Source organism: Bos grunniens, chromosome 6 (genome assembly GCF_055505025.1).
Source record: "Bos grunniens cultivar Pamir isolate PY7600 chromosome 6, Bosgru_T2T1.0, whole genome shotgun sequence".
Taxonomy (NCBI): Eukaryota; Metazoa; Chordata; class Mammalia; order Artiodactyla; family Bovidae; genus Bos; species Bos grunniens.
The window spans coordinates 60,456,165-60,479,180 of NC_141170.1; the positions used below are offsets into that span (position 1 = coordinate 60,456,165).

The 23,016-nt window shown below is 43.9% G+C and overlaps 2 long non-coding RNA genes across 3 annotated transcripts; one reads left to right on the forward strand and one right to left on the reverse strand.

Annotated features, from left to right (window-relative positions):
* Nucleotides 1-5,169: 5,169 nt before the first annotated feature.
* LOC147370805 (uncharacterized) lies at nt 5,170-12,017 on the reverse strand. Its single transcript, XR_015165474.1, has 2 exons — nt 11,893-12,017; nt 5,170-6,906 (listed from the first exon to the last, which is right to left on the reverse strand). It is a non-coding gene; the product is annotated as an uncharacterized LOC147370805 (long non-coding RNA).
* Nucleotides 11,465-20,320, forward strand: LOC147370806 (uncharacterized). 2 transcript variants are annotated; one of them, XR_015165472.1, is made up of 3 exons: nt 11,465-11,815; nt 19,626-19,756; nt 20,076-20,320. It is a non-coding gene; the product is annotated as an uncharacterized LOC147370806 (long non-coding RNA). The 2 variants fall into 2 exon arrangements; XR_015165473.1 differs by lacking the exon at nt 11,465-11,815 and adding an exon at nt 12,111-12,240.
* Nucleotides 20,321-23,016: the final 2,696 nt, after the last annotated feature.

The following is a 23,016-nucleotide window of genomic DNA, read 5'->3' on the forward strand; positions in this document are numbered from 1 at the left end:
TCTTCTAGCCTCACAAATCATTGAAAGAGAACAAGCTCTCTTGAAGTTTGCAAAATTATATTTCAAAAGTGAGCATCAAGAACAAACATGTTCTTTCCCCGATTAGGAAAATGTCTGTGGCTCACCTGCATGATAAAGGAAGGAAATGCCTATAAGATCTGACACCGTCACCACTTGTCCTTGCTTCCAATCACTGAGCCCTTTTGAACTGTTGGCCCTTTCCCAGAACACGCGTCTCTTTTTATGTGCCCAGACTCTAGGACTTGCATCATGCCTGCCTGTGATACTTGCCTGCCCTAGCTTGTTCAGGAAATCTTATACATCCTTCAGGCAAAATCCAAATATTGACTCTTCTTTGAAACCGTCCTCATTTCTTTCCCAAGCATGATGCTCCTCTATTCTCTACAACACTTTGGACATATTTGTATCACCAAATTGATTACATATGTTTTTAAAACCCATTCTCCCTCTTCTGTGAGCTCCACAAAGTAAGGACAGACTTCCCTCTGCCCTCGTCTCAGCAGCAGTTTGTTCAGTCCGTGGTTCAGAAAAGATGCTCAATGAACTTTCATGGAATGGACATTGGGTTAACTAGAGAAACTTAGCAGGGACTCAACTGGCTTCAGGATGTGCACGCATGCTCAGTTGCATAGTCATGTTTAACTCTGTGTGACCCTATGGCCTGTAGCTTGCCAGGCTCCTCTGTCCATGGGATTCTCCAGGCAAGAATACTGCAGTGGCTTGCCAACCCTCCTCCAGGGGATCTTTCTGACCTGGGAAACTTGTATCTGCTTGTGTCTCCTACATTGCAAATGGATTCTTTATTAACTGAGCCACTTGGAGCCCGGCTTCAAGACAGAGAGTGGAAATTGAAGGTGAATTCTGAGAAGCCGAAGAGTAAGATCAGGCATAGGTTAAAGTTTGGAAGAGAAGACAGAGAATCCATAATTGAAGGATTCCTGAATATAGCTTGAATCAGTGAATTTGCCAATATTGGGTTGTTCTTAACTTACGAAAGGCTTCCCAGATGGTGCAGTGGTAAAAAAAAAAAAATCTGCCTGCTAATGCAGGAGATGCAAGAGACTTGGGTTTGACTCCTGGGTCTTGAAGATCCCCTGGAGGAGGGCATAGTAACCCACTCCAGTATTATTACCTGGAGAATCCCATGGACAGAGGAGCCTGATGGGCTACAGTCCATGAGGTCTCAAAGAGCTGGACACACCGAGCAACTGAACACATATATACTTGACTTAGGAAAACATCTATCTCAGCTCATTCAATCTAATAAAACCAATCTCCTAAGCAGGCTAAAACTGGGTTCCACATCTAACTTTATTTCCTTATGATTTGTGGTTTTATGAATTTCTCACACTAGTGATCATTTAAAAAAGAGTTCTCAGGAAGGTCCCTGAGAGTGTAGGGAGAAGTCTGATGTGGATCTAGAAGCCAGGGTATGTTTCCCTTTGGCCCATGGCTGTTTACTCTGAGGTGCTGGAGTTCAGCAGCCCTGAGACTGAATGTCCCTCTTCCTCCTTTCTGGTCTGTCTGGTAAAAGGGGAAACCCTAGGAAACCACAGTGGAGCCATGGCAGAGGACAGAGAGAATTCCTGTCTTCCCAGGCACCCAGCAGCTGGGCTGCTAATATCAGTGTGCTTCAGGGCTTCTGGAGTCAGACATACTGTATGAGGATTCTGTAAATCTTGCATAAATTACTCAGTGTAAAGACTTTTACTTTTACAGATTAGTTAATTTGGAACAGCCCTAAAGTTTTCAGAATTGGATTATTCATGGCAGTTATTCCAGTTCTCAATTTAGTAGACACAGTCTTTTTTTAATAGACATTTTATTACAATTAAAAAAAATAACACATTAGGCTTAGCTCTCAGCAACTCCTAATTTCAGCAGCTGGACAACCCCTAAGTCTTCCTCACAATTATTTGAGATTTGGATTCTTGTCTGCAGTCTCTCCCTACTCACCAAGGCATCCTGCATTGGCAACCCAATACACCTAAAACAATGTGCTTGTTTTATCAGTAACTCATGACCTGGGGCTGCTTCTCAGATTAACCACCATTTATCCACAAGCCAGAACATGTTCTCTATATAAAGGATGAAGAATAATTGGGATCCTGGTTTCCCCAGGAGGTTGCAAGGACAACTTTATCACTGATGCTCTGCTGGGGAAGCTTCCCACAGTCCCCTAGCTCCATTTTCCACCCCTCTGCCTCTGGTACTGATCTCAGCCCTCTGTTATCATTTTTCTACTTATTTTGCTTATTCTGTCTTCTCCCACTAGAATGCAAACTCCTTTAGAGCAGAGATTTTTTCTGCTTTGCTCACAGATGTTGTCTCCACCTTTGCCCAGGACAGTGCCTGGCACATAGCTTCTCTCCAAGGATTTTCTGAAGGAAAAACAGTTTGTCTGTAGACACTTCATTGATTGACCTCCTCTGCTCTTCTGATGTCCAGCAGGGCAGCCAAGGTCACCCACCTCAGTGCTGGGCCTTGTTGTAAATCAGGCACATAGATTTACTAGTCAGGGAGCATTCCTCACACTCAGCAAGTATATTTTTGCTTACATTTTCCGGGACTGGGCTTCCCTGGTAGCTGAGCTGGTAAAGAATCTAACTGCGATGCAGGAGATCCCATTCGATTCCTGGGTTGGGAAGATCCACTGGAGAAGGGATAGGCTACCCACTCCAGTATTCTTGGGCTTCCCTTGTGGCTCAGCTGGTAAAGAATCCGCCTGCAATGTGGGAGACCTGGATTCAGTCCCTGGGTTGGGAAGATTCCCTGCAGAAGGAAAAGGCTATACCCACGTCAGTATTCTGGCCTGGAGAACTCCCATGACTGTATAGTTCATGGGGTCGCAAAGAGGCAGAGCCGACTGAGTGACTTCCACTTTCTTTCATTTTCCTGGCCCAGCCGCCACTAGGCTGCCCCCTCTGCCCCCGCCTTTGGCTCTTCCCTTTACTTCCTCCTGTTGGATTCTGCTTCATCTGAGGGTCTTGCTGTGGGTTGCCCCTGAATGACTTCAGAGTGTGCGATTATATGGATCACCACAAATGGGTTTTATGGGTCAATCCCCCATCACTGCCTCTGTTCTTATTGCTGTATCAGCTCTTCAAGAGGAGTAATGGAGGTTCTGGGTCCACAAGGTCTCTGCTGTGGCCCACATCTCAGACTCTGTCCGCTCTCCCCAACACCCAGATCTCTGGAGAGACTTCCTTGAATTTTCTCTTTCTCGCTGTAGTTCCCTGATAGCATGTCTGTAGTGATGGTTTTATTCTTAGGGTCTGGTACTGCCCAGGCCTGACAAAGTCCTCCAAGATGGATGTCCCTAGCCCAGATCCAGACCTGCATAGACCCTGGTCTTCACTTGATCATTCAGGGTGCTCCCTGACCCTCTGCCTCACACAGGAGGCCAACCAGGTATCCTACAGAGCTCTGGATTTCATGCCTATGGGTGTTCTCAGGGACTGGTGTTGGGTCCCCATCTGAGGTGGACAGTCTGGCAAGCAGCTCACTTCTGCTGGTTGAAACTGTGGAATCACTCAAGATCGGGCCAGAATGGTACACACATGCTGGTTTGGGGTAACTCTCTTGACCACAGAATGACTTTGGGGGTATGGGATACCAACAGTTTACCACTAACCCTTGGGCTTGAGCCACCATGTAAGCCCGTGTCCCTCTGTGATTTGAGTGTGGTGCCACCTCCTGTCTTCAGTACCTGAGGCAGGTGTGACAGTGGATGCTACCCCGCCATGACCCCTGAGCCTCCGGCATCCAGGGTGATATCCACCATGCTGCAGGCTATGTGCCAGGTACTAAGTAGTCCTTGGAGCGTGGCTTTCAAGACTGAACACCAATGAGTCTTCTGGTTATTGTCTTCTCTTGCCTCCTGCTGACATGGTGAAATCATGCTCTCTAGCCCTAAGTCATGTGGACGAGGGAAGTTCCTATTTTGTAGCGGTGGAGCTGAGCCTCTGTCTTCACGCACGGACCCCTCACTACCCTCCCCACCGTCAGTGGTGTGTGTTCAGTCAACGCCGAAAGGGCTCCCATTCTAGAGATGCAGTGATTCCCGCCTCAAGAGTCCAGGCTGGGATCTGCCTTATTCTCTGTTTCCACCATAAAATTCTGAATGGTAAACTTAATAAGACCAGAAAACAAATATTTGTTTACATTTCCCCGCCTACTTTTTGGAAGACTTGTATCAACAAGGCACAGTACCACCAACCTTTGAGAGAGAGTAATTGGAAGGCAGTGTGGACAGATGATGCAGGGTCATGAGTAATAATAAAACCATTGTTAGAGACATGCTAGCAGGGAACTGAAGACACAAAAAGATCTACGCTGTTTAATGGAAATAGGTCCTGAAGAGCCCTGGTCCTGTGATTAATTACAGCATTGCTACTATTTATTTCTGGTGGAAACTCTCCAGGAACATTACATTGGACAATAAAGTACCTGAAGAGATGGTTCTTGGATTTGAACAGGAAGAGACAGTGCTTGGACTCTGTAAAGAATTTTTTGATTTACCAAATAGACAGTAAACAGTGTACAGGTGACTCCTCTCTACCGATCTCCAGGAATAAGTCACTATACTTCACATAGGTCTGTACTTTTAGAAACATTTTAAAATCAGATTATTTATATAGACGGGAGCTCCACAAAATTTTTTTCCTACAACCCTGCACACCCTAGAGGCAGCTTTGAGAAGGAGAATATCCTGGTGTAAGCAGCCAGAACATACATTGCTTCTTATTTCTTGGAGGCACAATGTCTTTTTTCAGTTTTAAAGTAAGTTATTGGCAGCAGAACAGTCTTTGCCTTGAGTGCTAACGGGGATGTGGTGAAAGTTCATGCTGAGACTGATGGGTCTGACATATTGAAAAAGGCAAATTCCACCATATTAAGGTTATAGGAAGTTCCTCATAGGGTTTTTATAAAACCTGAAAGAAGAATCTCATTTTACCTCATGATGGGTGAGAGTACCACATTATTAACTTCTGTTCTCCCCAAAGAGGAAGTTAGAGCCTTAGCTGTGCCCACAAACTCTCTAATCCTAAGGCACTGAAGTGTTTGTCATCCTGGAAGCACAATACCTGTGACCCTGGGGGGGAAAATGGGCCAGAGAAAAATGCTGGAGGAACCTCTACCAGCTACTGGCTCTCATTGTCTTCTTTATTTTTTATTTTTAGTTGGAGGATAATTGCTTTACAATGTTGCATTGCTTTCTATACAATATACAATTGCATTTCCAGACAATAACATGAATCAGCCATATGTGTACATACGTCCCCTCATTCTTGAACCACCCTCCCATCCCTCCAGGTTGTCACAGAGTGCCAGATGGAGCTTCCTGTGTTATACAGCAACTTTCCACTAGCTATCTGTATTATGGGGCTTCCCTTGTGGCTCAGTGGTAAAGAATCTGCCTTCAATGCTGGAGACCGGGGTTCAATCCCTGGGTTGGGAAGATCCCCTGGAGAAGGAAATGGCAAGCCACTACAGTATTCTTGCCTGGAAAATCCCATGGATGGAAGAACCTGGCGGGCTATAGTCCATGGGGTCACAAAGAGTCGGACACGACTATTTTACATATGGTAATGCATATGTTTCAGCGCTACTCTCTCAATTTGTCCCACCTTCTCCTTCCTCTGCTGCGCTCACAAGTCTGTTCTCTATGTTTGCATCTCTATTCCTCCCCTGCAAAGAGGTTCATCTTTCTAGACTCCATATGTATGCGTTAATATAGGATATTTGTTTTTTTCTTTCTGACTTACTTCACTCTGTATAACAGGCTCTAGGATCATCTACCTCATTACGGCTCAAATTCATTCTTTTTTTATGGCTGAGTATATTCCATTGTATATAAGGACCACAACTTCTTGACCCATTCATCTCCTGATGGACATCTAGGTCACTTCCATATCCTGGCTGTTATAAATAGTGTTGCAATCTCATTGTCTTCTAACTCCTAGACTCACTAGCCCCATGGGGATCCAGAGACCAATCAGCCCTCCTCCTGCTTCTTTTGTTTCTAGAAAAGAGCTGAATCAGTCTCCATGATGCTGTTTTAAGTATCCTGGTACATCGTGTAATAATACAAACTGCTGACCTTTCTTGGGGTTTATACATGTCTGTCACTGTTCTAAGGCTGTCATGAGTTTTACTTGTTAATTCTCATAGACCTATGAATTACATTTTATTATTATTCTCATATAATAAGGTACCCAAGGTAATAAAAGGTTAAGGTTTCATGGTTAGTCTGACTACAGTGAGAAACCCAGGCAGTCTGATTATAGAGCTGGCTTTCATATCTTTTCTGCTATTCAGCCTCCCATGAGCTTGGAAACTAACTACTGTCCTCCTGGACCTTGTTCTTGGATGGAAGAATATTGTTGCACAAAAGCAATTGGCATAATTTGGTGTATAACCCGAATGCTGTCAGTCCTCACTGCCTGTGGCTACAGAGAAGGCTCATCAACATCAAGGAGCCTCATTCTCGGTCCCCATGAATACTTGTATGAGATCCCAAGGGGCCTTGCACATGCTCACACTCCACACCGTCAGCCACACTCATGGTCTGGTGCTACCACAGTCTACTCCACTTCAGCTATCTCAGGGGGCTAGCCTGGGGCCTGTCAAGGTCCAGGAAGGAGCCTTGCACCATTGATATTGCCGAATGAAGTGCCTTCCAGACTGCGTTAATCTTCATGTTAAGAGTGCTCCTCCTAATAATCCCAAATCCATTCATCTTGTGGTGAGGAGCCACGCTGAGCCCCACGTAGTGGTGGATTCAGTCTCTTTCTCCTCAGAACTGGATGTCAACATCTCAGCATCTCAAAGCTGCAATGCTAGGATCCAGAGTCGCACCTAGTCAACAGGATCAGTTCACACCTGTTAGAATGGCCATCATCCAAAAGACAAGAGATAACAATTGTTGGTGAAGATGTGGAGAAAAAGGAACCTTAGTGCACTGTTGATAGAAATGTACATTGGTATGGCCATTATGAAAAACAGTAGGGAGTTTTTTCAAAAAGTTAAAAAGAACTACCATATGATCCAGCAATTCCATACCTGGGTATCTGAAAAAAAAAAAAAGACAGACCCACTAATTTGAAAAGAATATACACCCTCATGTTCATTTTAGCACTATTTACAATAGCCAAAATATGGAACTAATCTACATACCCATGGATAGTCAATGAATAAAGAAAATGTGGTATATAAACAACGGACTATTATTTAGTCATTAAAAAATCTTGCCATTTGTAACAACATGAATAGACCTTGAAGACATTATGCTAAGTGAAATAAGGTAGGCTGAGACAGACAAATACTATATAATCTCACTTATACATGGACTCTAAAACAAAGCTAAAAACAACAACAAAAAAACCCCTAGCTCATAGATACAGAAAACAGACTTATGGTTGATAGAAGCAGGGGTAGGGGTGTGAGTGAAATGAGTGAAGGGGATGAAAAGGTACAAATTGCTAGTTATAAAGTAAGCCAAGGGGATACAATGTACAGTATGGTGACTATAGTTAATATACCGTATGGCATATTTGAAAGTTGCTAAACGTGTAGATCTTGAACATTGTCATCACAAGAAAGAAAAATTCTTAACTCTGTATGGTGACATGTTAATTAGACATTGTAGGGATCATTTCGGAGAAGGCAATGGCACCCCACTCCAGTACTCTTGCCTGGAAGATCCCATGGACTGAGGAGCCTGGTGGGCTGCAGTCCATGGGGTCGCTAAGAGTCGGACATGACTGAGCAACTTCACTTTCACTTTTCACTTTCATGCATTGGAGAAGGAAATGGCAACCCACTCCAGTGTTCTTGCCTGGAGAATCCCAGGGACGGCGGAGCCTGGTGGGCTGCCATCTATGGGGTCGCACAAAGTCGGACACGACTGAAGCGACTTAGCAGCAGCAGCAGCAGCAGGGATCATTTTGCAATATATACAAATAGTGAACCATTATATTGTACATCTGAAACCACTGTAATATTATATGTGAATTATGTCTCAATAAAAAAATTGGGAAACATAAGACAATCCTATCAGTGCTTAGAGTTTTATCTGAAAATGACAAATAATTTAAAACCTGATGTCATATTAAATGACTCTGCTAGAGAAATAGATAAATAAACCTTCAGAAACAAAACTTATTATTGATTTGAGTGCACATAAATATACACTATAAAACTACCAATTCTCTAAAGTACCCAGTCAACTTTTTAAAATAAAAAGTAATTGTGGCTACATACACAATCTCAGAAACCTTCCTAATTAAATACACTAAGGAAAGAGGCCTTTTATAGGCATAATAAAGGATAAAAATGGTACAGACCAAAATGCTGAAGAGATCAAAAAGAGATGGAAAGAATACACGGAAGAACTATATAAGAAAGATCTTAAAAAACCAGATTACTACGATAGTGTGGTTAGTCATCTAGAGCCAGACATTCTGGAGTGGGAAGTCAAGTGGGTCTTAGGAAGCACTGCTATTAATAAAGCTAGTGAAATTCCAGCAGAACTATTCAAATCCCTGAAGGAGGATGCCATCAAGGTTTTGCATTCCTATGTCAGCAAATCTGGAAAACCCAGCAGTGGCCACAGCATTGAAAAAGGTCAATCCTCATCCCAATTCCCAAGAAGGGTAGTACCAAAGAATGTGCTAACCATTGGACAATTGCTGTCATCTCCCATGCTAGTAAGGTCCTGCTTAAAATCTTGTGTCCTAGGCTTCAGCATTATGTGAATGAAGAACTTTCAAATGTCCAAACTGGGTTTAGAAAAGGAAGAAGAACTACAGACAAATTGCCAACATTCGCTGGATGATAGAGAAAGCAAGGGAATTTCAGAAAAACATCTATCTCTGTTTCATCGACTACATTAAAGTCTTTGACTGTGTGGATCATGACAAACTGTGGAAAGCTCTAACCTGTCTCCTGAGAAACCTGCATGCGGGTCAAGAAGCAACAGTTAGATCCTTGCATGGAACAACTGATTGGTTCAAATCTAGAAAGGAGTATGACAGAGCTGTCTACTCTCACCTTATTTGTTTAATCTATATGCTAAGCACATCATGAGAAATGCCGGGCTGGATGACTTACAAACTGGAATTAAGACGGGCAGGAGAAACATCAACAACTTCAGATATGCAGATGATACCACTCTAATGGCAGAAAGCAAAGAGGAACTAAAGAGCTTCTTGATGAGGGTGAAGGAGGAGAGTGAAAGAGCTGGCTTAAGACTAAATATTAAAAAAACTAAGATCATGGCATCTGGCCCCATTACTGCATGGCAAATAGAAGGGGACAAGGTGGAAATAATGACAGATTTCCTCCTCTTGGGCTCCAAAATCACTGCGGACCGTGACTGCAGCCATGAAATTAGAAGACGACTGTTTCTTGGCAGTAAAGGGATGACAAACCAAGACAGTATATTGAAAAGCAGAGACATTACTCTGCCAGCAAAGGTCCATATAGTCAAGACTATGGTCTTCTCAGTGGTCACGTAGGGTTGTGAGAGCTGGGCCGTAAAGAAGGCAAGAACACCAAAGAATTGATGCCTTCAAAGTGTAGTGCTGGAGAAGACTCTTGAAAATCCCTTGGACAGCAAGGAGATCAAACTAGTCAATCTTAAGGGAGATCAACCCTGAATATTCACTGGAAGGACTGAAACTGAAGCTTCAGTGTTTTAGTCATCTGATGCACACAGAAGACTCACTGGAAAAGTCCCTGATGCTGGGAAAGATCAAGGGCAGAAGGAGAAGAGGGCGTCAGAGGATGAGATGGCTGGATAGCTTCACTGATGCAATGAACACGAACTTGGCCAAACTCTGAGAGATGGCGAGGGACAGGGAGGCCTGGTGTGCTGCAGTCCATGGAGTCGCAGAGTCAGACATGACTGGGCAACTGAGCAACAACAACAAAGAAAGGAAAACACCACATATTCATTCCAATAAAAATAGTACCATAAGTATGTGTAATGAAAATAATAACAAAAAATTTAAATTTCTGCCCACTTAAAAACATTGTCAAATATTCTGTTGGCTTCTTTTCTATAATATTTTTCTGAAAAGTGAAAGTGAAGAAAAAAATATCTTCTGATGTTTAATAATAATAAATTATGAAGGTGAAATTGTGAGTCATTAGCCTATTGGGCAAAAACAAACTTTGGTCCTTTGCTGTTTCCGTTCCCAGTTTTTGTACATGATTGTTTCAGGATTCTTAACTGTGCAAATACCATAAAATTGTGTCTTTTTTCTTAGCCTTTACAATGTATATAGCGAGTTCGAATTACAATTTTAAAACATTTTATTCTTTAGAAAAAGTTCCAGAAATCAGCTTCCCCAAGGCAAGTATGTGGTTTATATAATCAAAACAAATAGTTGAACTACATCTGCTAGATGAGATTAAAAACAACAACGAAACCTCTTTCCTCAAAACTGGGTGTTAACATCTCAGCATTTCAAAGCTGCTATGTTGGGATCCAGAGTTTCACCCAGTCTCTAAGGAAATCCATTTGTTCAGCACTCACTCCTATCCTTCCTGGGAGCTCTAAACCAGTCCAGGGGGGCAAGGAGTATGAAACGGCACCCTGTCCCTTCCACTATCTGTACTCTTTCCCACCCCTCTTTGGTGTCTCCCCGAAACACAATCCCCTACTTATGCATATAAATTTATGCCTACAAATAGAGAAGAGTGAACATTACCCAAACAGCCAAACTTCTCTTCCCAGTTTGGGTTTGGCTAGGACACCCTGCCACATGTGTTGTGCTTAGTCGCTCAGTTGTGCCTGACTCTTTGCAACCCCATGGACTGCCAGGCTTTTCTGTCCATGGGGATTTTCCAGGCAAGAATACCGGAGTGGGTTGCCATGCCCTCCTCCAGGGAAACTTCCCGACCCAGAAATCGAGCCCAGGTCTCCTGCACTGTGGGAGGATGCTCCGGCTAAACCATCTGGGAAACCCAAGAATGCTGGAGTAGGTAGCCTATCCCTTCTCCAGGGGATCTTTTCCACCAGGAATCAAACCGGGGTCTCCTGTATTGCAAGCGGATTCTAAACCATCTGAGCTACCAGGGAAGCCCACGCTGCAGCATATTTTATGCCCATTGGATGGGCAGGTTTGCCCCCTAAGGAGGCTCAGGAGAGGATGGAGGGGGTAAATTAATTCCAGAATCTTAGAAAAGAACTTAGAGCCAAGATCTTCTTGAGACTTTACAAGCAAAAAGCTGGCTAAGCTTTACACTGAACTGATATATCAAAACTGAATAGATAGCCCTTTGTTTTTTATTTTGAAGTCTCTGTCTTAAAACCAAAGGACTTTGGGGGCTTCAGGCCCCAAAAGGACACAAATGATAAGCGAAGATCACTAAAAAAGAAAAACCAAGCCAGATTAAAAAAAAAATTTTAGGGTCAAGAAGGGTCAAGAAAAGCAGCAACTCAGAGGCACTGTAACTTCTCATTTTGCAGCGTGCATCTAACCTTGAAGCCAGGGCCCCAGAGAAGGGCTAGAAGCAGTTTCACTTCGTCGATTGCTCCCCGCGGGGCCTTTCCGGAAGCAGAAAGCAGAAGTTCTTGTTATTAAAATAGAGCCCATTGTGCATGCTAGAGCAACACCATCGGCCGGGCGTCTCTTCCGGCTAGTCCACCGCTTCATTTCGCAGGTTGGCTTCCCCCAACCCATTTATATGAACTCTATTGGAAACCCGGCTTTTGCGGGGAGCTATGGAGTGTGTGCTGAAGCATTTGGCTTCAGCCAAATGGTATAAAACACCAAGTTCTGCGGTAAGTTATTTAATGAGCCCTCGTGTCAGAGAAAGAACGCTCTGGGAAAACCCTTTCTGACCTTCCTTACCGCTCACCTTGACTGGGGCGCCTGCCACGTCAGTCACTCTTCTGATCAAGAACGGCAGGAGGCTCATGAGACTGGCACGTTAAAAGAAAGCTGCCCTCTTTTTCTTTTGTTGTTTCTCATTTTGATTTCTTCTTCCTCTCCACTACCTCTGAAAGGCAAGGAGTAGAATGGGGCCCGCTTTTCGGGTCTACTTCTTACTCCCGGCCACATCAAAACAACAATGCAGAAATGCTGAAAGCTCCAGCTTCGGCACCACCTGAGAGCTTGTTAGAAATGCAGGATTTCAGGCTCCGCCCCAGGCCTATTGAATTAGAACATGCATTTTAACAAGACCTCAGCTGATTCGGTTTGCTCGGTAAGGGTTTGGGAAGCCCTGAGAAAGAAAGCTTTGAAAATGAACGGAGGTCTTGCCCTCCACCCCTGGGGGTGGAGGGGTGGAGGGGTTGGGGCTGCGCGGGTAGCCCTGGTGTGAAATTTTGGGTCACAGCGACATCTTGTGGTTACCATAGTAGTAGCGGTTGGGTTTTCCGGTGGGCAAGCTGCATTGACTGAACGTGCAAGCGCGCTCAGTCGTTCAGTCGTGTCTGACTCTTTCCGACCCCTTGGGCTGCGGACAAGGCACCCCACTCCAGTACTCTTGCGTGGAAAATCCATGGACGGAGGAGCCTGGTAGGCTGCAGTCCATGGGGTCGTGAAGAGTCGGACACGACTGAGCGACTTCACTTTCACTTTTTATTTTCATGCATTGGAGAAGGAAATGGCAACCCACTCCAGTGTTCTTGCCTGGAGAATCCCAGGGACGGGGAAGACTGGTGGGCTGCCGTCTATAGGGTCGCACAGAGTCGGACACGACTGAAGCGACTTAGCAGCAGCAGCAGCAGGACTGTAGCCCGCCAGGCTCCTCTGTCCATGGAATTTTCCAGGCCAGCAGTTAATTGTTCATCCCTGGAGGAAACATGAATGCTGCACTAGAGTCCCGAGGTCTCTGGGTTCGGCCTCTCTCATTCAGGCTGTCAATCAAAGAGATACGGGCTCTTTTCCAAGGATGCCTTCTACCAGGGTTGAGAAGGGTTTATAGGCACAGGGATTTTCTGCATTAGAAGCAGCAGGATCAACAGATTTCAAAGTATTTCTTTCCTCTTCACAAGATTTATGATATAATTCATAAAGCTGTTAAAACTCCGTGGCACAAGAATGGTTCTAGAGATCATAAAAAATGAGTAGTTCCCCCCTTTTAAGCATGAAGCTTGCTTTAAATAATTGTTTGTATTTGCTGAACTTTTAGTCTGTTTCAAGAACTAAGAGCCTGCATGTGCTAATCAATTAAACCTCACATCAATTCAGTGAGACTGTTTGGTTTAGTCGCTCAGCCACATCTGACTCTTTGCAACCCCATGGACTGCAGCACACTAGACTTCCCTGTCCATCACCAACTCCTGAAGTTTGCTCAAACTCATGTCCATCTAGTCAGTGATGCCATCCAACCATCTCATCCTCTGTCATCCCCTTCTCCTGCCTTCAATCTCTCCCAGCATCGGGGTTTTTTCCAATGAGTCAGTTCTTGGCATCAAGTGGCCAAAGTATTGGAGCTTCAGCTTTAGCCTCAGTCCTTCCAATGAACACCCAGGACTGATCTCCTTTAGGATTGACTGATTTGATCTCCTTGCCGTCCAAGGGACTCTCAAGAGTCTTCTCCAACAACCCAGCTCAAAAGCATCAATTCTTCAGTGTTCAGCTTTCTTTATAGTACAACTCTCACATCCATACATGATTACTGGAAAAACCATAGCTTTGACTAGATGGACCATTGTTGGCAAAGTAATGTCTCTGCTTTTTAATATGCTGCCTAGGTTGGTCACCCTGGAGAAGGAAATGGCAACCCACTCCAGATTCTTGCTTGGGAGATTTCATGGACAGAGGAACCTAGCAAGCTACAGTATGGGGTCACAAAGAGTTGGTCATGACTGAGCACATCAGCAGGTTGGTCATAGCTTTTCTTCCAAGGAGCAAGTGTCTGTCAATTTCATGGCTGCAGTCACTATCAGTGAGACAGGAGCTATATTTAGTTTGAAAACTTACCTGGCAGTGATACTTATTGGTTGAGAAAAGTCTATACTAACAAGAAACTTATGACTCTAGTAACTCTTGAAAGTGAATTTTCATTGAATTAAATCCAAGCACTTCTTCATACATTTAGGGAAGAGTAGTGCAGACATAAGGGGATGACAGAGGATGAGATGGCTGGATGGCATCACCGACTCGATGGACATGAGTTTGAGTGAACTCTGGGAGTTGGTGATGAACAGGGAGGCCTGGCGTGCTGCAATTCATGGGGTTGCAAAGAGTTGGACACGACTGAGCGACTGAACTGAACTGAATTGAACTGAGTGCAGACATATACGATATGTTATCTACCCAGCCTCAGACTGTGGTTGGGATGTTTATATACTTGGAGCCTCTTGCAACAGCTCCAAGGCTCTCCAGAGGATTCATGGCCCACAGTCTGAGAGCTCCTGATGTAGAAACACCATCATTCCTTCACTGATGCCATCCCAGGCAGTCATGAACACAGCTGATTTCATCTAGTCTCTGATGATTAGCAGAACAGGGCTTGACTTGGCCTCGGATAGGGGACTTCTGGGGAGTTGGAAACTGATTTCCAAGAAGTTCCCCATGATTACACTTCTAGCTTGAAAAGCTACATTATAGAGACAAACAGACTCCATGCCCAGTTGTTCCCTTCTCTTCTCCCACCCATACAGCCTAAAAGAATAATTCTTCTAAAACAAAGTTCTGTTTGAGTTCTTCCCCAACACAAAATTAGTCCAATTATGCCCAGCTGGTTATGTGAGCTAAAGCCTGTTCTGATATCTAGGTTTTCAAAGTAAAATCTAATACCAACCAACCTGCTTCCTGCTCTTCCCTTTACTCTGTCTAGTCTATTCCTCTAGTCTCTTCTGTTGGAAAATGGTGGCCTCAGTGGAGACATCGAGGAGGCCACCGAGTGGCTAAGTGACGCTCCCCAGGAAGCATTACCTTAATTAAGTCACTTGGAATGCAGAGGTCCTACACAGTCACAGGAACACAGTTCTAGCAAGGAATGGACAGCATTCTCAAGACCAAGCATGAATTAACTGTGAAAAATATCATTATTGACAAGTAAATATTGTTGTTGTCGTTCAGTTGCTAAGTCATGTCTGACTCTTTGCGACCCCATGGACTACAGCATGGTTTCCCTGTCCTTCACTATCTCCCAGAGTTTGCTCAACACTGACTCATGTCCATTGAGTCAGTGATGCTATCCAACCATCTCATCCTCTGTTGCCCCCTTCTCCTCCTGCTTTCAATCTTTCCCAGCATCAGAGTCTTTTCCATTGAGTTGGCTCTTGGCATCAGGTGACCAAAGTATTGGAGCTTCAGCTTCAGCGTCTGTCCTTCCAATGAATATTCAGGTTTGATTTCCTTTAGGATTGAATGGTTTGGTCTCCTTGCTGTCCAAGGGACAAGGTAAGTACAAACAGCGCTGAGTATTCTCTGCTGCAGGCCCAGCCTCAGTGGAAGAAATAGCATAACCAGAAGGTTGCTTGGTCAGTATGCTGCTGCTGCTGCTGCTGCTGCTGCTAAGTCGGTTCAGTTGTGTCCGACTCTGTGCGACCCCAGAGACGGCAGCCCACCAGTCTCCCCTGTCCCTGGGATTCTTCAGGCAAGAACACTGGAGTAGGTTGCCATTTCCTTCTCCAGTGCATGAAAGTGAAAAGTGAAAGTGAAGTCGCTCAGTCGTGTCCGACTCCTAGTGACCCCATGGACTGCAGCCTACCAGGCTCCTCCATCCATGGGATTTTCCAGGCAAGAGTACTGGAGTGGTCAGTATGAGTCATGGCCATTTCTTGTTTCTGGCTGCCCAGTTTCAAACCCCTTTTTTCAAAAGTACATCATTTATAGACTTGCCTAGTGGTCCTATGGTTGTGACTCTGTGCTTCCAATGCAGGGGGAATGGGTTCAATCCCTGGTCAAGGAACTAAGATCCCACAAGTCATGTGTTGTGGCAAAAAAAAAAAAAAAAATTAAAAGCACATGATTTCCTTTTGGGCATTCTTTCTTCCCACTGGATGTGTCCCACTTGGAGCAGTGACCAAGATTCCAGCACTCCTTCATTAATGGGTAGAGAGATGGCGCAGGCTAGGACAGTTACATGCTCTCTACGTGGTATTTGAATCTTGACAGGAGGATCAAAGAAACAGAAAGGAGTTCTATTTCACCCCAGCCTTCTAGAACCTGCTTTGAGACTTCCTGCTGGCGTTTGAATCCTTTCCTCTAGAAATATCCTAATTCCTGCCTATTTCCAAGCCTCCATTCTGCTATTGATTCTGTGAACCCCCAATATCCTTCCAAAATATTTTTTAATTAAGTTAATGTGCTACTCAGCTATTGCTAAAATAATGCTGTGTAAAAATATCACCCTCAAAATCTCAGTGGTTTGTAGCAACAGAATTTTATCTTCCTAACCCACAGTTATGTCCGTTGGCCAGGGTGGCTCTGTTTTAGACTTCAAGTCTGCTTAGGTTTGTTCCATGTAGCTCTCACTTGAAGACACCAGAAGCTATTCATGGCATATTCTTCTTATGATAAATGAGAGTGGGCAAGGGAAATCGCACCAGGCATTTAACATCTCTGGCTGAGCAGCATGTATGTTATTCTGTTGGCCAGAGCAAATCACGTGGTCAAGCTCAAGCCCACTTGTGTGGAAGTGCATTCTACCTCCTTGAAGGCAGGCAGTGAAAAGCCGCCATAAAAAGGGCACCAATGTGTTTGTATTATTCTATTACTAGGAAAGAGTGGAAAGTCAGGACCATTAATCTACCTTGGTTAACCAGAGAATAATAAAATATTAACAGAAGTTAATTTTAACCCAGATATAGTCACCAATCTTTTCCTTTATGATTTGTGCTTTCCAAGTCTTGTTTAAGAAATTCTTCCTTGCTGTGTGTCAATTATATTTCAATAAAACTGAAAGAAAAAACAGAAATTTTTCTTTGGCCCAAGAACGTGATAGTCTTCTTTATTTTGCTTTTCACACTGAAGTCTTTAGTCCAGACTATGGGTAAGGCAGGAATTCAACTGAGTTTTTGTTAATGGCTGACCAATTGCCCTAGCATTGCTTTTTGAATAATTCATCCTATTCCAACTGATCTGTAAACCGCTTTTTCCGTGTTATCAGGTTTCCATAAATGCAGGAGTGTCTTTCTGGATTCTTTTCTGTTTCTGCATTCTATTGTCAGCCTCTGCTATTACTCTACTTCTCAATTATTTGGTCTTTAATCTTCATTTATTAATAGAACCAGCTTGTACAATTCTATATATATTACACTCTAAAAGTACCCCGTCAACATTTTGTTTGGACTTTCTTTGAATTAAAGATTAATATGGGGAAGAAGTAAAGGTCTTTAAATAAGAGATCTTCCTCTTCACTTATTTGGATCATCTTTAATTACACTCTATAAGATTTTATAATTTTCTTCTTAAAGCATGCCATTGTTAGTTAGATTTATAACTATATATGGTGTCCCAGGTGGTGCCAGTAGTAAAGAACACGCCTGCTAATGCAGGACACGTAAGAGACTTGGGTTCGATCCTTGGATTGGGAAGATACCCTGGAGTAGGAAAGGGCAACCCACTCCAGTATTCTTGCCTGGAGAATCCAATGGACAGAGGAGCCTGGCAGGGTGTGGTCCATGGAGTCACAAAGCATTGGACACAACTGAAGTGACTTAGCACTCACGTAACTATACACCTTATTTTATGTTTGTTAAAATGATATAAATGCAATCTTTTAAAAATAATATCTTTTAATATCATTAAAATTTGCTGCAATGTGTGGCATATAAACAATTTTTGTATACCACTCTCAGAGCCAGCGACTTTTATCATAATAGGTAACGTTCACACAGTCCCCACTATGTGCCAGATACTGTTGAAGGCATTTTGTATGTACGGAATGCACTCAGTCTCCCGATGACTCTGTGAAGGAAGTTTTATTATTATAACATTTTATAGATGAGGGAACTGAAGTGCAGAGAGGTTAAGTAAATTGTCTGAGATCCTAAGTGGTGAAGCCAGAGTTCAAACGCATCCAACATCCAAAGCTATAACCAAACCTATATTTGTTGTGGTTATAACTATATTTACAGCTATGTATATAACTATATTTGTCGCTTATCGTTGTTAAACTCTTTCATCAGCTCTAAGAATTTTCTGGTTAACTCTTAGGTTTCCCGTGCAAACAAGAACAATAAAAACTTCAGACATCAGCTAGCAAACACATGGTTAATGCCCTATTAAAGCAGGACAAGGTGTGGGGTGTGTGTGGCTGTGTGTGTATCTCTCTGTGTTTTTGTTTCTGTGTGTGTATGTGTGTGTTTGGAAGTGCTAAGAGGAGGAACTCTATGAAGAGCAGCATTCTCAAAGCTAGTGGAATTCACGGAGCCCTTGGGGTGGCTGGTGTACTTTCCGAGGGCCCAGGAATTTCTGGCATGGCAGCAACTAGCCGAGTAGGGGCATCCTCAGAGAGGCTTGCAGGCTCCAGGGAGGCCTGAATAGGGAAAGGCCCAGGGCCAAGCCCAACAGAGAGTGTCAAATGACAGGCCTGCTCCCTCCCCACCCTCCACCCCCAGATCTGGGCTGAATCAAAGGGCCATTCAGGCCCCTCCCTTTCACAGGCTGAGGCCACTGGGGCTGTCCCCTGAGGCTGAAACGCAGCAATCCCACGGGCTTCTGCTCCAAACAGGCTTGTGTTTGAAACCACAATATACTTGGCTCTGGTTTTATACACATTACTTTCCTGGTGCTGAAAAAAAAGAATTAGAAGAATGAAAGTGAGAGGCCTTGAGGGATGGGAATTCTTTTTTCCAGTCTAGTGAATGAGGTTAATAAGTAGAAAAATAAAACTACTTTCCGTGAAGGGTCTTTGGAAGGGTTACCAGGCCATGATAATTAAAAGCAAATTAAAAGGCTATATCACTCATTCAGCCTCAGTCGCCTCTCTCAGCCCTGAGGGAACTGAGTGTGCTTCAGGGCAGCAAGAGGGGGAAGTGGGCGGGTTGGAGGGGGCTGAAGGGGGAAGGATGGCTTCCTCGGCCATGTGTGGTGGAAGCATTTAAGAAGTAGGGACAGCCACCTCTGTATCCATCTGCAGTATCCCACCCAAGTGAGTGAGTGAAAGTTGCTCAGTCGTGTCCCAGACTCTGCGACCCCATGGACTATACAGTCCATGGAATTCTCCAGGCCAGAACACTGGAGTGGGTAGCCTTTCCGTTCTCCAAATGTGAGGTCAATTAGGGAATTGACTGACTGATAATCCTCACCAGACCCCACTGCACATTGGACACTTGCTCACACATTTCAAAGGAATATTTTCTAGTGCTTTGCATAAAAACACAAAACAAACCCAAACTAACCTTGGGTGTGAGTCATCTACCAGGAGTCCCTTGTACCTCTCTGGTTCTCAGTTTCCTTTCTGTAAAATGAAGATGGCAAACTTGATCTTTTTTCGAACAGGGGTCTCCTGAGTCCTCTTGGAAGCCTGGACTGGAGGAGGAGGGGGAAGGGAGCTATGAATCGAGCCATTAGCCCATGTCTGATTCTGCCATCTTTGACCTCAGACCATTTTCAGCATAAGCTGGTGGAGCAATTAATTCTGACAGGACCATTTCTATGACCTACTGACCCTGTCAACTGTTCCAGGTAACCCCAGAGATCAGAGCGGCTGCCCTGCACTGGTTTGGTCTATGTTGCCACCTTGAAGAAGGTGTGGGAGTTTTCTGCCAGCATCGTATCTTTCTCCTGGAGACCAGGAAAGACTTGTGATGACCCAGGTGGGTGGTGTGTGACCACAGGTTCTGTACTAGTGGCTTTAGGAAGTAGCCCTGAGGCCTGGGTTGAAGTCAGATCCCACAGAACTACATCTGTATTTTCACAAACTCAGGTGAGATTTTGCATAAGCTTCTGCAACAGTTTCCCTGAGAAACCTTTTGTGAGCTCCCAGTGTGTGTTGTGATGCTTTTCTGAAGCACCTCAGTTTAAGTTCTACCCTAGAACTTAAAATGTTAGTGGTATTGCCAGTTCACCTGGTCACTGGTATCATTTCTCATGTCCTGCAGTCAGAGACCGTGGTTTTTCACTATAAATTCCTAGGATCTGGCAAAGTCCCTGCCACTCAGAGGCGATTCATGTTTTCACCAGTGATGCCGCCAGCTGACAGCCACCTTCAACTGCTAGACAGACGAGCCTTCAGATGATTCCAGCCTCCAGCCTTCAAGTCCTCTAGCTGAGGCCTGCAACACTGAAGGGCAGAGACAAGGTGTGCTTGGTGTACTATATCCAAATTCTTGACCCACGGATTCTTTGAGCATAATAAATGTTTTTACCGCATCACTAAATGTTGGGTATATTTGTTCAACAGCCATAGTAGTTGGAACAGTGGTCCATGATAGACACTAAGAACATTAATAAGTGGTTGGCCATGAGTTCTTTTAGATCCCTGGACCTGCCTAGATGGTAGAAAAGAGAAGGGCTATCCCAGGAAAAGAGCAGAACTGTTTAGTGTTCCTCTAAAGTTTTAAGGCATAAATATCTATAAGTATCTACTATAGTATAGTAGAAAAGATTATTTTAAAAATCAGGATCCTATCAAGCCATGGAGGAGACTTAATTACATATTACAAAGTCAAACAAGCCCATCTTAGAAGTCTATAGGTTGTAATATTCCAACTAATATGACATTCTGAAAAAGGTGAAACTATGGAGATGGTACAAAACACGAGTGTTTGCCAGGGGTTAGGGAGGAGTGCATGAACAGACAGAAGGTGGGGGTTTGTAAGGCACTGAAGCGATTCTATATGATACTCTAATGATGGATACATGTTGTTTTACATTTGTCCAAACCCACAGAATGTATCACACTACAAGTGAACGCTAATGTAAACTGCAGGCTTTGGGTGATAATGATGTATCAATGTTGATTCATCGATCCTGACAAATGTACCACCCTGGTGCTGATGTGGGAGAGCCTGTGCTTATGTGGGGACAGTGGGTATATGGGAAATCTCTCTACTTTCCATTCAGTTTCTTTTTCTTCTCACTCAATTTTGCTGTGAACCTAAAACTGCTTTGAAAAACAAAGGCTGTGTTTTTAAAAGGGGCCATTTAAATGTGGCTGTATTTGTTTAAGAGCCTAGGGATTCCTCCTTCCCCCTCCCCAGCCTCCTCAAGAATCGACAGACCGTGCAGACATTGGTGGAATTTTTCGGGCATCAGTGCACTGGAGCTTGGGGATAAAACCTGACGCTGTAAATCAGGGGTTAATTTACCTCGGGACTTATTCTTTCCTTCCTTTCTGTCTCTGGTGGAGTGTGTGTCATCAGGGAGCTGATCTGTTTCTAACATAATTTAAGGAGGCTTCTGTTTTTGCCTTGAGTGACAGTGAAAAAACTTCAGCCTTAAAAGGCACAGCCCAAAATGAATGGTTTAGGACCAGATTAAATCCAGGACTCCAGGGCAGTTTGAATAATGAATTCACTATTCATTATTCTTTTCTCTCTCTCTCTCTCTGGCATTTATTAATTAGCAACTGTTTTCCATAAAAATAATCAGTGGGATCATCCTTACAACTGATCAAAACAAATATAATGTTTAATTTTGTGTTTTAATTAAAACTCGACGTTATAATTGGGTTCTATCCTTATATCTATTTGTTTAATAGATTTCTCCTCAGAAAATACAGCAGGTGACCATGTAGTTCCCAGAGTGATGATTTAGATGGAAGGTGATTGTATAGGGCCTTCATAGTTTTAAAAACATCTGTAATGATGATTACTAGTGATTTTGGTGTAGTGATTTAAGCTGATAAATCTTTAATCTGATTTATATGTGGGTATATGGCATGCTTGCTAAATACCTTAGAAGAAAAGTGGTTGTCACTCTATGCCACAGAACTTCCCAATATCCATGAAGGGGGAATTGATGGCAGTTTCTTTGGGCTGGGGACCTACAAGACAGGGAAACTGATCACCAGAAACCCAGGCTGACAAGACTCAAGTCTGAGAGCTGCTTTCTGTGGGTTTTTCACAACATTTGTGTCAAGGTGACTATTATAGATGCTCTGCGGTCAAGCAGAGTTTTGGATGACTTGGTAGTTTTCTCTGTAAGCCGCTAATCAAACCAGAAATAAAGAAATTCTGTTCAAAATCTAGTCAAGACTCAGTTCGTTGGGGCTGAGGGGGAGAACCAGGCAAGCCAGGGAGCACCAGAGACTGAACGCACACCTGGACAAAGAGGAAGATGAGGGCAGGGATCAAGCCAGGGCAGCTGGTAAATAAGACTCAATAGGGAACAAATTCCCCTCCCTTCCCATAAATGCAAAGGTTTCCTGAAGAGAGTAGTGTTCTGATTTTCAAAATATATCAGTACTTCCCAAGAAGTACCCAGTGTTTAATAGGAAGCGTCTAATCCAACTTCCTTTTGATAACATCTCAGCTGGGGTTAGCCCAGTTCCGTTTGTTCCAAAGTCAAAGTTGATGGCGATCTCTGATATACTGACCCAAAGAGGCAAGTGGAGAGCATGAGAGCCGACTGGTCTTTTTTCCCCTCAATCATTCCAGTCCTTCCTGAGAGAGATCAACATCTTCGTGTATGGCCCTGTTGGAAGTCAGCTGTACATGATTATTTCTCAGAATCTTGGGTTATTCTCTTTTGTTTTACCTACTCATTGTTTCAAAGGTTGATGCCATGGAGTTTTTGCTTAACTGTATCTAGCCTAGTGGTTGAGAGCTGGAGAAGGCAATGGCACCACTCCAGTACTCTTGCCTGGAAAGTCCCATGGATGGAGGAGCCTCATAGGGTGCAGTCCATGGGGTCACTGAGGGTCAGACACGACTGAGCAACTTCACCTTCACTTTTCACTTTCATGCATTGGAGAAGGAAATGGCAATCCACTCCAGTGTTCTTGCCTGGAGAATTCCAGGGACGGGGAAGCCTGGTGGGCTGCCGTCTATGGGGTCACACAGAGTTGGACACGACTGAAGCAATTTAGCAGCAGCAGCAGCAGCAGTGGTTGAGAGCACTGCTCCTGAAATCA